Source organism: Macrotis lagotis, chromosome X, assembly GCF_037893015.1.
Source record: "Macrotis lagotis isolate mMagLag1 chromosome X, bilby.v1.9.chrom.fasta, whole genome shotgun sequence".
NCBI classification, from domain to species: Eukaryota; Metazoa; Chordata; class Mammalia; order Peramelemorphia; family Peramelidae; genus Macrotis; species Macrotis lagotis.
In genome coordinates this window covers 88,444,392-88,460,237 of record NC_133666.1, presented here as the reverse complement: position 1 = coordinate 88,460,237, position 15,846 = coordinate 88,444,392, and the positions used below count along the sequence as shown (strand labels likewise).

Here is a 15,846-nt window from a genome sequence, read left to right as displayed (position 1 = left end):
TGTTTTAGGTTTTTGCAAGGCAATGGGGGTTAAGTGGCTTGCCCAAGGCCACACAGCTAGGTAATTATTAGGTGTCTGAGATCGGATTTGAACTCAGGTACTCCTGACTCCAGGGCCGGTGCTTTATCCACTGCGCCACCTAGCCGCCCCATCTTGTAAAATTTATAATAAATTTATAAATAATAGAATAAAGATAAGAATTCATTTAGGACAAAGAATGAGCATGATTTCAGTCCTATAAAAATCTCATCAGTTTCAGTGATGTATAGAATTTTCTATATGATTAATGAGATGAACTAAAATTTAGAGTACAAAATTATTTTGCCAATACCAGTTCATTTCTAGATATTTTCAGGCAGATCATTAAATGATTCTGGGCTTGAGTTGCTCCCTCTGCAAAATGGTAGTAACACATTTTACTTCTCCCCATTACCTGTAGGATATTGTGAGGTTAAATTAGATAGTGCACTTAAAAGTCTCTTACAAGAAGAAAGGATGTAAATATATTCTTACTCATCAAATAACATAAGCAAATTTTAGATGGAGTATTAATCTATTAATTTCATTTGATAAGTCAATTAAGATAAAGAACCATATTTTATGTCAAAACTTTTAGCAAGCTATTAGGAGACTCACCAGGGTCTAGTCCATTTCTAAGAACAAAGTTCTATATATTTGGCAAGTGAAAGTAACAAGCAATACTTAATTCTATTATGCTAATAACAGTAAGGCCAATATCTTGTCAAATTTATAAAAAAGTTGCAAATGTAAATACACATACACAAACTTAAATTCACATGAATTGTGGTGATAGGGAAAAGAGAGAGATGAAGCATCAATTCTGGAGACTTACAAAGGTCACACCTATTAATTGTCCTCAAACTCTAACCATCTGCCTAGAACTCTTCAGTGACTAAGAACAACAGGAGAGCTCAAAAAAAAATCTCAAGTCTGTCTTGACAGTGACTACAGCAACTATGTTTGTATATGAGAACATACACACTTCCATGAAATATGGGACTTGGGTCTCACATTTTTAGGTCAAATTCACAACTGAATTAAATAACTATGGAGTAAGATTTTTTTACGTTACTAACTTTACTATTTGTTTATTCATTAATTAGTGTCCAATAATTTTTTTTCTTATTTCTAATGTGCTATAAGAGCAGAATACAGATATCCAGAATTGTCAAAATATCATGTAAAATAATCGTCTTATAACCTCTCTACTCTTAGGCAATGGAACATTTTGCAGAATATGGATGCATGTATGAAGCAGAAGACATAGAAATAGGAAGGATAAAGTACAAAATAAAAAGACATATGAAGGGGCGGCTAGGTGGCGCAGTGGATAAAGCACCGGCCCTGGAGTCAGGAGTACCTGAGTTCAAATCCGATCTCAGACACCTAATAATTACCTAGCTGTGTGGCCTTGGGCAAGCCACTGAACCCCATTTGCCTTGCAAAAACCTAAAAGAAGACATATGGAAAAAACCTATCAGATATATTGCTAAAAGAAAAGTCCATGACCAAACAATGGATAAGGAAGAAAAAAAAAACGCATAATATTGATTACATGAAACTAAAGTTTTTCCACAGTTTCAATAAGACAAAGATCAAAATCTCATTTCCAAGATATATAAAGAACAGATTCACATCTATAAGACTATAAGTCATTCCCCAATTGATAAATGGTGTAAGGATACAAACAGCAGTTTTTGAAGGAAGAAACCTCGGCTATCTAAAGTCACATGAAAAAAATGCTCCAAATCATTAAAAATACAAATCAAAGTAATTCTTAAATTTCACTTCATGTCTGTCCAGTTAGAAAAGATAATAAAAAAGGAAAATACTAAATTCTAGAAGGGCTGTGGGAAAACAGGTGGACCCACTTCATGGACCTGTAAGTGAGCAAACTGATTCTGGAAAGCAATTATGGACTATACACAAAATTATTAAACAATGAATACATTTTGACCCAGCAATATTCTAACACTCCCCTTGCCAAACAAACAAAAAGGTTCTATAAGTACAAAAATCTTTATAGTAATTTTTTTAGTTGTAAAACAACCTAAAAACTAAAGGGATATCCAGTTCATCAATTGAGGAATGGCTAAATAAATTGTGATTTATGAATATGGCAAACTACTACTGTGTTATCTAAAAATGAGGAAATGGATGATTTCAAAGAGACATAAAAAGACATACGAACTGATGCTGAAGTAGATAAACAGAACCAGAAGAATAATGTGCTCTAAAAAAATCAATATTATAAAAACTAACTATTTTGAAGACTTATAAAACTGTTGATGAATGAAATGAACAGAACTGGGAAAACAACTTGTAAAAGTATAACAACACTACAGGAGGAATTGAGTTCAAATATGGCCTCAGACACTTGACACTAGTTGTGTGACCTTGGGCAAGTCATGTACTGTCTCACTCCATCCTCATAAAATAACAGCAATACAAAAGACAATCACGGCAGCAAGATGGTACAGTAGATAAGAGTACTGGGCTCTGGAGTCAGAAGGACCTGAGCTCAAATTCAGCCTCAGATACTCAATAAATACCCAGCTATGTGACATTGGGCAAGTCATTTAACCCCATTGTCATGCCAAAAAAAAAGGACAATCAATTTTGAAAGTTCTAAGAACTATAATCCATGCAATGATTCCAGAGGACTGAGGATGAAATATATTATACAATTCCTGGTGATTTATTGGTTTTTCTTTTCTTTTCAATAAAGACAGAGGTAGGAATGAGAGATAACATATTTGGCAATAGCAACATACCTACATACATACATACATATGTGTATGTCATTCACATTTCTCTGAGGTAAGGGAGCCTCCTTTGACTGGATTAGAAAGGAAATGAAAGTAAGCCTGAACAAGGTCTCCACATACAACCCTTCCATGGTCAAGAAGGTCTCACTGGAAGAGGGGCTAAGCCCTTAAATGAAGCCATAGGTAAAAGCAGAGGAAGGTCACAAGAGAAATCTCACCATGGAGCAATGTGGTTGGATGAATGAAGGCCCTAAAAATACTTTAGTCAGGAACCATTGATAATATTCTAGGTATTACAAGAGCCCCACAGATCATACATTAATCTAGAGGGATCAAAAGCAATAGAATTTGAATTCCCCAAAAAGGAGGCCTAGGAAAGGAAGGGGAAGCTGATATCATAATTACAATGAATTTGTAAGGAGTTACAGTGGGAGTGTTATGAAGTTTCTCTAGTCCTGAACAGCTAAAATTTATCTGTGGATTTTCTTTACCATTTACCTAATTCCTGGTCCAGTAAGAGGAAGGCAGTTCACCTCTTGCCTCTCAGGGCCACAGTCTTCTCTACCAACCCGTGGCCCAGCCAGTGCTGCTTGATTGTTTTTTATCTCTCTCCCCCCTCCCCAATTTGTTTTACTTATTGTAACTCCTTTTTAACAAATTTTTGTATTATGTAAAGATTAACAGAATGCTTTCTGTGGGGGTGGGGGAAGAAAGTAAAATGGGGGAAAAATTATAAAACTCAAAATAAAATATTCTTTTGAAATTAAATAATTTTGTCTTATTTCCGCCCTTGCTTTCCCAAGTCTGAATAATGATTCCTCATAGGTAGAGCCAAACTCAAGTAGCCTGCACAGAGGGCAAAAGATCCTAGTACCCAGGGGAAAGTGGCATTGCTCATACTTCTAGTAGGAGGAGCAGGACCTGGAATATGAAGTCAGAGAATGATACTGCTCTTTGCTCCATCCTCACCATCCTGCAGTCCAACCCCGACATGACCCCCAAACCCACCCTCCTAATCTACCAAAACCTTTCCCCTTATACTATGGGGGCTGGTGGGCAGCTGTAAACATTATGTTTTCTATTTGAGAAGGGAACTTTCCAATTCATCTAAAAACATCCTATCATCCTTTGGCCTTGGGATTCAGAGTCCTAGGGAATGACTTCTGTCTCTACACTAAAAGCTCCAGGTGCTACTTGATCTTCTTTGGTGAAAAGACCCACCTCTCAAATCAACCTTAATGTCCTAAACCTCAAGAGAGGGGCTGTTTCCAGGGAGGGGACCATTTGGACTTATGTGAAATCCCTCCATCTTCTGATCCACTCCCTCAGCCTCCTCCTCTGCCTCACAGGTGGCATGATGTCCACAGGCCAGACCAGTGGCCACATCAAAGCTATATTGAGTTTCCTTCTTATTGCAACATGGGTTTAGTCCATTCTATCTTTGAGGTTGGTCAGGTGACATCGCCATCATCCAATCCTCATAGATAATAGATTTTAGTGAATCCACTAGTTTTTTCAAATGTCTACTTTCAAAACTCATAAGATCCTGATGAATTTTTTTCAGGAAAATAAGCTTGGAATAAAATTTGGAGATTTTATCCTACATGCCCCCTGCAACCTAATCTTAGGGGTCTCCATGATGCCTGGTGGGTGAAGGGCAGAAAGGTAATAGTCCTTGGTCTTTGTTCAAACTCCACAGTTCTTTCTCTGGATACAGATGGTATTCTACATTGAAGACAGCCCCAAATTGTCCCTTATTGTTGTGCTGATGGAATGAGCAAGTCCATCAATGTTGATCTTCACCCCCATGTTGCTGTTAGGGTATACAGTGTTTCTCTGGTTCTGCTCATCTCCCTCAGCATCAGTTCATACAAATCCCTCCAAGCTTCCCTGAATTCCCATCACTCCTGGTTTCTAATAGAATATTACATGACATATAGAATGACTAATTCCAAGACTAATAGAATGTCCCATGACATACATATACCACAGTTTGCTAAGTCATTCCCCAATTGAAGGATATTTACTTGATTTCTAATTCTTTGCCACCACAAACAGGGATACTATAAACATTTTTGTAAAAGTTATATTTTTACCCCTTTGCATCATCTCTTCAGTGTATAGATCCAGTAGTGATATTACTGGATCAAAGGGTATGCTCATTTTTGTTGCTCTTTGGGCGTAGTTCCCAATTGCTCTCCAGAATGGTTGGCTGAGTTCACAGCTCCACCAACAATTTAGTAGTATGACTACACATTTTTGATCTATATCAAATAACTTGCTGGATAGTCCAAGCCCACAAGGAATTCACAATCTAATGGAAGGGGGAGATATTGAAAGACAATTTTCTAACAAATCCATGGTATTAAACAACATTGATGACAAAAACCATATATCACATAGTCTCTATGAGCCACAGATTTTTGCCACACCTTCTCAAGCCTCTCTGCATCATAACCTGGGATGACTCTTCATTACATTGTGATTTCTCTCTTCTCTTACAATGGAGACTTTTCTTTGTAGAGAAAGGCACTTATACTGCTCACAAGGAATCAAAGGTGATTTGTCAACTGTGATTAAAGAAGGTGCTGCTTCTGAGTTTATATGACCACTATAAATATGTGATAGTTTCAGCATGTGCTCACACACACACACACACACACACACACACACACACACACACATCTGAATCCAAAGCAAGGAAGGAAATGATATAACTTAACGGTATGCATATACTTATGGATGCATGTTGAAAAACTTTCAAAATGTGTAATTGGAAAAATAAAATACAATAAAAATTGAATAAAAAAAAGATTCAGGCTAGAGATTCTGCTAACATTTGGACTGATTCACCTGACCAGTGCTTAGTGGTCTCAGGGAAGATTCAGGATAGAGATTCTTCTAACTTTTGGATAAATTCATCTGGCCAGTGCTTAGTGGTCTCAGGGGAAATTCAGGATAGAGATCCAGCTAAAGTTTGAGCTGATTCACCTGGCCAGTGTTTGATGGTCTTAAGACCAAAAAGGGGCAATGGTTAGTGAGCTGCACCAGGAATTGGTGAATTTGACTTCTCATGCTGGCTTCTGACACTTTATATCCAAGTGAACACAGACACATCATTGAAACTCAATTTCTTCCTCTGCAAAACAATGTTCTTAGACTTGAGGATCTTCATAATGAAAGCTGGGATACTTCCACCTATAAGTGAAACTCCCACCCATGAGAGCTTCCATGATTCTTTATACATCATAAAAATCTGGACGAATTAAACAGAGAAGAATGAACTTTAAAAAATGTAAATTCATACTTATTAACACATCCATTGAATGATGAATTTTACTATTTAACATCACTGTGTTCTTTCCTCCTTGCCTTGTATCATCATAAAATCAATGGTAAAAGGCATAAAAATGCTTCATGTGACCCTAAAGTGGCAAGGTCAGAAAAAAATGAGGAAGGTCAAAAGAGAAATCTTACCATGGAGCAAAGTGTTTGTATGAATAAAAGCACCAAAATACTTTGGTCAAAAACCATTGATAATATACTAGCGCCTACAAGAAGCCCACAGATCATATATTTATCTAGAAGTATAAAAAGCAATAAAATTTGAATTCCCCAAAAGGAGGCCTAGAAAAGGAAGTGGACAGCGATATCACAATTGCAATGAAGGTATAAGGAGTAACAGTGGGAGTACTATGAAGCTTCTCTGGTTCTGAACAGCTGAAATTTATTTTTGGATTTTCTTTGGGGTTGGGAAAATATTTTGTCTTAGAGGGAAGAAGGTATTAGAAAGGAATATCCAATGAGGCTGATACTAGCAAAAACAGAATGAATTTGAAGGAAGAAAAAAACACTTCTAGGAAGAACCCACAGTGCTACCAGGACTGCAGTTTAGATGTGGAAAACCTGTTACTAGGTTGTGTTTTGAACTTCTTATTGCCTTAGATGGAATGACAAAGAGGAAGTCAACCAGAATGCTCGAAATCTAAATCCATTAAAAAGTACCAGAAGAATTGTGGCTCGATCTAGATTGTTTAAGAAGCATCTCTGAGCTGGGAAATTTGACCTTACCAAAGAAATTTATCTGTACAATGGGATGGAAAGAAGGAAAAGGCAAAAGAACCTGACATGGACAGAAAGAAAAATTAAAGAGGAATCTGCAAAGCAAATGGCACCCAAAGTAAGAGATTCACAGCAGGGAGACAACCAGTGACTCAATCCATATTCCTTAAAATCCATGGACTAATAGTATGAATATGTGGGAATGGGACACAGTGGAGAAGGGATGGAAGAGCGCCAGAAGAACCACAACCATCAAAAATAATTCTGGGGCATATTTACTGTACATAAAGAAGCAATTCACCCCGTGTTGGATCCTTCACAGATGTGGTTCCCTATACTGGGTTCCACAAAAATCATGCATTTGCAAAGACTACCCAAAAACTGCATGGGATGCCAAAGTCATTCCACTGTAAAGCAGCAAAGCATGAGGGGTACCTTAGTGGATAGTACTGTAGACCAAGCAAAGAGAAATGGAATCTACAAGAGTAACAACAAATGAAAAATGAAAGTATGTTTCCAAGACACAGAGGCCCCCCTTCTACTACATTGGATAGGAAACCAGAGGAAGCCTAAACAGGTCCTCCACATTCAAACATTCTATGGCCAAGAAGATCTCACTGCAAGACGTGTTATGCCTCCAAATTGAAACCTTAAGTAAATGAAGAATGTCAAAGAAGAAAACCCACTGGGGAGCACAAGGCTTGCACCAAGTAGGTCCAATAGTACTTTGGTCAAGAAACACTGATAATATTCTATGTAATCCATGAGTCCCACAGACCACCAGCTTATCCTAGATGGAACACAAGCAATAGGCTGGAATGTCCCCCAAAAGGAAACCTGGGACAGAAAAGGGAAGATGATATCACAAGTGCAATCAAGGTCCAGGCAATCACAGCAGGGGGGCTAACAAGCTTCTCTTGTCCTGAACTCCTGAAATTTAGTTATGTAAATGCGTTGCTCTTGGGAAAGTGTTTAGGATGACAGGGAAGAAAGTATTAGAAGAGAATAGCAGATAAGGCTGACACTAGCAATGAGGATGAATCTGAAGCAAAAACCCCACAAGAACTCAAGTAGGTGGTCCTATCTGGACTACAGTATACATCTGGAAAACCTGTCACCAGATTGTCTTTAAACTTCATATTCCCCTAGATGGAATAACAAATAGGAAGCCAACCAGGGTGCTCCAAATCTAAATCCAAGGTAGAGTATTAAAAAGTACCAGAAGAACTTTGATTTGGTCAAGATTGTTCAAGAAGCGTCTCTGAGTTGGGGAATTTAACCTGACCAAAGAAATTCATCTGTACAATGGAATGGAAAGAAGGAAAATTCCAAAAGAATCTGAGATTGACACCAAGGCAAATTAAAGAGGAATATGCAAAGATAATGGCATCCATGAAAAATGGGTCACAGCTAGGGGGCCAAAACAGGGACTCTACTAAATGTTACCTAAAATCTATGGACAAACAATCTGAAGACCAGGGAATGGAACATGGTAGGAAAGAATGCAAGAATGCCTGCAGAATCACAACTCTCAAAACTAACTCTGCTCCAGATGAATGCACCATAAAGAAATAATTCATTTAGTATTGGATCATTCACTGCAGGGGATCCTTTTACTGGTTTCCACTAAAACCATACAATTCCATCCACAGACTGCATGACAGGCAAAGTCATTCCATTGTACATGAGCAAAGCATGATGCACATGATGATGATGATATTTGTCCTTCATTCTCAAAGAAAACTTTAACATTAGTGAGGTGGTGCCACGACAAATACATAAATTAGATTTCAGTGAGGGGTTGCTGTGTTATGTCACCAGTCTCACTTTCTCCTCCAGAGCCTTCTAGGTCTTTGGCCAGATATGAATCAGGACAAGTGGAGATGACCCTGGATATAGAGCAATCAGGGTTCAATAACTTGCCAGGGTCACGCAGCTAGTGTGCATTAAGTGTCTGAGGATGGATTCAAACTCTTGGCCTTCTGACTCCAAGGATACGGCTCTAGCCACTGTACCCTCCACAAGAATGGACTGGAAAGTAGACCAAGTACCAAGAAATGGAATCCTTAATAATAGCAGCAATAACAACAACTAAAGATATGATAAACCTGAACAGCTTCTCCACATTCAAACCTTCCATGGTCAAAAAGATATCACTGTAAGAGAAATTAATTTTCCCAAAATAAAATCACAAGTAAAAGAAGTGAAAAATAATGCAAGAAATCCCAGCATGCCAAAAAGAGATTATAGCAAGAAGATCCAAATAGTACTATGTTCAAGTACCACTGATAATATTATATGGTCTCCATGAGTTTCACAGAGAATCCCTGAATCTAGATGGAAGGTGAGTAATAGGGTGGAATCCCGCAAAAAAGGAAGCCTCAGAAATGAGGAAAAAGGTGATACCTAAATTGGAAATACGCTGCAGTCAGTCAAAGCAGGAGGGTCACAAAGGTTCTCTAGTCTCTAACCACTGAGATTTTTCTATGGGTTTTATTTGGTATGGGGAAAGTGTTTGGGATTAGAAGTAAGGTGTTAGAACAGAATACCTGATAAGGTTGAAACTAGCATAAACCCACATTATCACAACTATTCAGAGTAGGGAATCCAACTCAGAGATGCTTCCTTTTTTTAGTTTTTTTGCAAGGCAATGAGGTTAAGTGGCTTGCCCAAGGCCACAGAGGTAAGGAATTATTAAGTGTCTGAGGCTGGATTTGCACTCAGGTACTCCTGAATCCAGGGGCAGTGCTCTATTCACTGTGCCACCTAGTTGCCTCTCACAGATGCTTCTTGAACAACCTAGAACAAGTCATAGTTGTTCTGGTACTTTTTAATACTCTACCTTGCATTTAGATTTGGAGCATTCTGGTTGACTTCCTCTTTGTCATTCCATCTAAGGCAATATGAAGTTCAAAGACAATCTAGTGACAGGTTTTCCACATCTATACTGCAGTCCTGGTAGCACTGTGGGTTCTTTCTAGAAGTGTTTTTTTCTTCCTTCAGATTCATCCTGCTTTTGCTAGTATCATCCTCATTGGATATTCCTTTCTAATACCTTCTTCCCTCTAAGACAAAATATTTTCCCAACCCCAAAGAAAATCCAAAGATAAATTTCAGCTGTTCAGGAATAGAGAAGCTTCATAGCACTCCCACTGTTACTCCTTATAGCTTCATTGCAACTGTGATATCACCTTCCCCTTCCTTTCCTAGGCCTCCTTTTTGGGGAATTCAAATTCTATTGCTTTTGATCCCTCTAGATTAATGTATGGTCGGTGGTGTTCTTGTAGGCCCTCGAATATTATCAGTGGTTCTTGACCAAAGTATTTTTAGGGCCTTCAGTCATCCAACCACATTGCTCCATGGTGATATTTCTTTTGTGACCTTTCTCTGCTTTTACCTATGGCTTCATTTGAGGGTTTTGCTCCTCTTTCAGTGAGAACTTCTTGACCATGCAAGGGTTGCATGTGGAGATCTTGTTCAGGCTTACTTTCATTTCCTTCCTAATCCAGTCAAAGGGAGGCTTCCTTACCTCAGAGAAATGTGCATGACATATACATACGTATGTATGTTGCTATTGGCAGAAATACTGACATAATTACCCTTTCCTTCTCCAGCTCCAATTTAGATGAGGAAACTGAGGCAAATAGCGTGAAGTGACATGTTCAGAATCCCACAGATAGTAAGTGTTTTAGGCCAGATTTCAACTCAGGGAAATGAGCTTCTTCACTCTAGGCTTGGCACTCTATACTCTCCAGCACCATCTAGCGGCCTTTATGTAGAGAGACAAATAGATATGCAAATAGAGATAGAGACATATGATCATATGCATATTGTGTTTTGCCTCCAAATTGAACCCTTAAGTTATTAAAGAAGAATGTCAAGGAAGAAAACCCACTGTGGAGCACAAGGGTTCTACCAAGTAGGTCCAAATAGTACTTTGGTCAGGAAACACTGAAAATATTCCATGTCATCCATGGGTCCTACAGACCATGGTTTATCCTAGATGGAGCAAAGGTAATATGATGGAATGTCCCCCCAAAAGGAAACCCAGGAAAAGAAGGCGAAGATGATATCACAACTGCAAGCAAGGTGAAGGCAGTCAAAGCAGGGGGGCCAACAAGCTTCTTTAGTCCTGAAGTCCTGTACTTTCTCTATGCAAATGTTTTGCTGTTGGGAAAGTGTGTAGGATTACAGGGAAGAAGGTATTTGAAGAGAATAGCGGATAAGGCAGAGGACACTAGCTGTGAGGATGAATCTGAAGCAAAAACCCCACTAGAATTCACAGTAGGCGGTTCTATCTGGACTACAGTATAGACCTGGAAAACCTGTCATTATTTCAAATCTCAGAATAGCATTCCATCATTTCTTTTGCATTTTTGTATCCCCCAACTTGGAGACCAGTGCCTGAGACTTAGTAGGTGCTTAATAAATGTTTATTTAAATAACTCCCCCCTAGTAGATAAGATTACTGTCTCCAAATGCACACTCAACCATAAAGAAAGCTCAAAGAAACTTTGGTGCCCCTTCTAACCATTGGTTTCCTCCACTTCTTCACTCCTCGTTCTTTTCTCACCCCACTGCAAACTCATATCTGCTTCTACTACTGAACTGAAAGTGGTGTCTCCATGGTTCCTAAGAATCTCTTTATTCTTAAGTCTAGTGGCTTGTTCTTGGTTCTCATTGTTCTTACCTCCCTTCTAGAGTTGAACGAATGAGAGTTTGACAAAAAGGCATACAAGTGCCTTCTAGTCATCTTGTTTTTATTATGTATACACTTATTTATATTCACTTTGTCTCCCTATGAGAATGTAAGCTCACTGAAGGCAGAGCCAATGTCATTGTTATCTTTAAATCCCTGAATCACACCCAGCACATTGGCACATAAGTGCTTCACAGATACTCAGTCATGTTCCTCAAATGAAATGGTATAAGAGTAGTATGCTAGGTATCAAGAGAACTAGGGGAGAAGAATGGCATAGAAAGCCAGTATCTAGAATAATTCCTGGATTTATATATGCTTGTAGAATTGATTCAGCTTCTTCATTTTACAAATGAGGAAAGTGAGGCACACAGCGAATGCCTGAAACCAAATCACAATGTATTGTAGCTAGAATTTAAATCCTTCCAACTTCAAATCAGTTCTTTGTCTCTATGCCATGGTCCCTCTTTAGCGTTTGTTCATACAATAAATCTGCTCTATAAAACATCTAAGAGTCATTAGTGCAGGTATGACTTGAGATTTGTATCACTGGAGGAAATTCTCACATTGGTGAAAGTGCAAGTCCATTAAAGTACTGAGCAATCTACTGAAGTAGAGGTTCTGTACCTTTTGGAGGTCCTGGACCCCTGGGAAGTCTGGTGAGATTAATGGAGCCCTTTTCAGAATCACAGTTTATGTGAGTAAAAACTCATACTTGAGAGTATAAAGGAAGTCAATTATACTAAAATGGAGTCATTGAACTATAATTTATAAAAGTCAAATTCATGGACTCCAGGCTATGCCTCCTCTATAGCATGAGATACTAAACTGAGATTTCAGTATCCTTTGCATTTTGTGACCAGGATTCAATAGCTTGTGGTATCATATGTGCTCCAGGCTAAGGACTATGAAGGGTTAACTCAGAAATAGCTATGTGCCTTAACAAGCAAGTTGTACTTCAGAGCTTAGATAAGGGAGTAGCTACATGTCTGAGCTAAAAAGATGTATTCCCAGGCTCAGATAAGAAAGCACATTCTGAGAAAATACCTTCTGCACTGTTCTCAAAGCACTCTGAACTGTTTGGTTTCTCAAAACACTGGTTCTCAAAACATTCACCTAAGACAAACACAAGGAAATGCATGTGAAAAATGGCTTGCTAAAACGATTATGTAAGTGGTTACGTAAATGAGGAGTATAAAAGTATGTATCCTGTTATCAATAAACGAACCAGCTTATGCATCATATTGGTGCATGTCTGCATTCCCTCCTAGTGGACTCAACATCTGGTGACCCCGACCTGATGAAGTGAGTCCAATGGAGAGAAGACATCCCGGATTCAGTCGGTAGGGAAATGCTATTGCTCCCTCACTCGGCGCTCGAAGAAAAGCGGATTACGTGGCCACGTCTGACTGATGAGTCAGGAAGCAGGATGGGAATGGCTGCATCAGTCACGGAGAGCATCACGCTCAATACCCTAGAGGACTTATCGAAAAAATATTACCTGCCTGTTAAGAGGTCAGAAATTTCCTGGGTGCTACATTGGGGAAGAGACAGGGGCATAATTACTAAGACTGAAGAACTCTTCTCCTTGGAAAAATGGGATAAGCTGGGAAAAAGCTTGTGGGCTTGCCCCGCTGTGACTGATGCTGAAAGGACCGCTATTGGAGGAAGCTCGGATGATATGCCTTCTATAGCAGAAAAAGACTTAATTAATCCCCACTGCCACCTGGCTGGGAAGAGGGCAGGCCATCGGGTCGTCCCAGAGCCTTCCTGCTGCCTTTGTCTCTCGACCCCTTTTCAGATCAGCGGCCCGGGCCTCCTGCACTCCGCCACCCGGGCGGAGGTGGACGGAGGCAAGGAAAGTCCATCCCCTTCTCCCCCTCCTCCCTCCGGCAGTTGGCCACTCCAGCCTCATGCACAGAGCCTGCCTGCCTCGCTTGGCCCCGCCCAGCTCTGCAGGGCCCCGCCCCCCTAGTCCCACTGGGCTTCGGTTAGTCAGGCCACCGCCACTCCTCTGCCACTCCCACACACCCTGCTGCATCCTGCCCATCTCTCCTCACTACCCCGCTAGCTCTCTTTACACTCCAAGGACTTTTACACCTCAGAGATCACCCTTATTGGTGTACACACGTCCGGAGCCATACCTCCCTTCCTGGACCATTTACTGAGGGAACAATGTCATTGATCATGCTGTGGGCCACCCTATGACAGCTGTTACCACTGTGCAGATTTTACAGCAGCAGGCCCTTGCTTCACATTCCTTTTTTTCATCAATCAGCCAAAGCTTTAACACAGACCTTCAACCTTCCCCGGTGCAGGTGAGAATGATTGTTGCCTCTTTCCCAGACAGCAGTAGAAAACCCCCCCTGCAAAAGGATGGAACCAATCCCAGAGGACTGGAGCTTCGCCAGATATGGAAGACCAATGTCACTGATTTTCCACCTTTCAGGAGACTGAGGCACATACATGTGACAATTGACAATTGCTCAAAAGCAATATGGGCCATAGCTGCACCATCTACTAACTACAAGCACTCTATCCAACACTGGTTGCAAGCCATTGCAGCCCTGGGCATTCCGCAGAGTATCAAAACTGATAATGCCCCTGGTTATACCTCGCAGAGAGCATCTCATTTTTTCCAATTGTGCGGTATTGAGCACAAGTTAGGCACCCCTTATAACTCCACAGGACAGGCATTAATTGAGAGGGCTCATCAAGATATTAAGAAATACTTAGCCTTGTTTTTAAAAGAAAAGGGGGAGGTTGGGGGATCACACCATAACAGAGTGAGCAAAACAATTTATGTATTAAACTGGATTAACCATAGGCACTCCATCTCAGATAACAAGCCCCTTTACTTTCACTTTTCAAAAAAATGTGGCACACTTTGCTGACATTGACATTTCTGTCTCTGTTTTTGATCCTAAAACCACTCGCTTGGACTGTTCTTATCGATTACTAACCTGGGCACGAGGGTATGCTTGTGTTGTTTCAGGTTCATCGAAACCACAGTGGGTTCCTGCGAAGTGGGTAAAACCTCACCTGAAAGATGATACTTTTTTCTGCTAGTGCTTGCATTCTGCCCCGCCAAGACTCTTGTGATTCATCTGATTCCTAAGCATCTACAGCATCAAGAAAATATGTGGCTCACACTGGCTAATGTGACAGGACAGCAACAAATGTGTATCTCCCTGAAGTCAGCTGGTGATCCCTTCAAAACATGCTTCATAGGGATCCCCCTGGACCCAGAGAACATTAAACAAAGACTGAAATGGTACTATGGACAGTTAAATGAAACATGTAAAAGTTCCCAACAGTATAATTCCTGTGCATACAATAGATTTCTTGCTTTTATTATATAATCATGGTTGTTAGGATTTTGAAGGCATGTGTTGCTTTAATATTTCAGATAATAGTGCCTCAATCTATGCTAAAATCAAAAAATTACAAGAAAACCTTGATAAAATAACTGTACATGAAGATTTCTTTAAGGATTGGTTAAAATCTTTAGGATTACCTGCTTGGCTTGTAGTACTCATAAAACCTATAATTGTAATTTGCTTAATTCTTGTTATGTTTTTGTTTTTTGTACCATGCATCCTTTTGTGTTCTCAGAGATCTCTACAAAACATGGTCTCCCAGGCCTTAAAAGGAAAAGGGGGAGATGTGGTATCATATGTGCTCCAGGCTAAGGGCTATGAAGGCTTAACTCAGAAATAGCTATGTGCCTTAACAAGCAAGATGTACTTCAGAGCTTAGATAAGGGAGTAGCTACATGTCTGAGCTAACAAGATATACTCTCATGCTCAGATAAGAAAGCACATTCTGAGAAAATAACTTCTGTACTGTTCTCAAAGCACTCTGCACTGTTTGGTTTCTCAAAACACTGTTTGGTTCTCAAAACATTCACCTAAGACAAACACAAGGAAATGCATGTGAAAAAGGGCTTGCTAAAACGCTTATGTAAGTGGTTACATAAATGAAGAGTATAAAAGTATGTATCCTGTGATCAATAAATGAACCAGCTTACGCATCATATTGGTGCTTGTCTGTGTTCCCTCCTAGCAGACTCATCAATAGCTACTGTTTAATACATTTCTGTTAGTTAATACTAATTTGAAAAGAGATGGATATTTAAATCCTTTAAATAACAAGCATATGGATATGGGTCAATACTAATCAGTAGAATATTCCCAGCCTTCCTTTGGAATGAGAGACGGCCATACCACCCAACCCAGTGATTGGGAACATGACCTTGCACAGTTATATTTATTATAACGAAGGGGATGCTGTACA

General features: G+C 39.7%; 1 long non-coding RNA gene across 4 annotated transcripts in view; it reads left to right on the top strand.

The window, feature by feature from the left end:
* The window catches only part of LOC141496921 (uncharacterized), a 1,073,688-nt gene that overhangs the window by 696,437 nt on the left and 361,405 nt on the right, over nucleotides 1-15,846 (top strand). The window lies entirely within an intron of this gene.